The sequence below is a fragment of the Penaeus monodon genome, chromosome 30, assembly GCF_015228065.2.
Source record: "Penaeus monodon isolate SGIC_2016 chromosome 30, NSTDA_Pmon_1, whole genome shotgun sequence".
Classification (NCBI taxonomy): Eukaryota; Metazoa; Arthropoda; class Malacostraca; order Decapoda; family Penaeidae; genus Penaeus; species Penaeus monodon.
The window spans coordinates 26477564-26477984 of NC_051415.1; the positions used below are offsets into that span (position 1 = coordinate 26477564).

General features: G+C 33.5%; 1 protein-coding gene across 1 annotated transcript in view; it reads right to left on the reverse strand.

The window, feature by feature from the left end:
- LOC119592671 (mediator of RNA polymerase II transcription subunit 13-like) overlaps positions 1-421 on the reverse strand; it is a gene marked incomplete in the record, with an annotated part of 59114 nt that overhangs the window by 10087 nt on the left and 48606 nt on the right.

Genomic DNA, 421 nt, shown 5'->3' on the forward strand with positions numbered 1-421 from the left:
GCGTGGTTACAAAGTTTGTCAAATCTGGTCACATGAACTAAGTTTGGCTAGAAAGCAGCAAGCACTTTTCTGTTTGTAATATCTGTTGGAAAAATTATGTGTAAGTGAACTGTGCTTATGCCAGTGCACTTTAGCAATTACTGTTATCAGTAGAAAAGAAAAAAGGCTACACTAAATTTAGATGATGTTCAAGCCAATGATAAGTGCAATAAACAAGGTTCGAGTATTGAATACTGTGATTAAGATGTTTGCATGACCTTAATACAACTCGTCAAGCGATATTACAATTAAGATGACTAAAATTATCGTCACCATTATCATCTCTTTTTTTTTTTGAATGGAGACAAAAGAAAGGAAAAGAATATGGTTTTACTTCTTAGAGGGTTTCCAATTGTGAAAAGATGTAGCAAATCTCATGAGG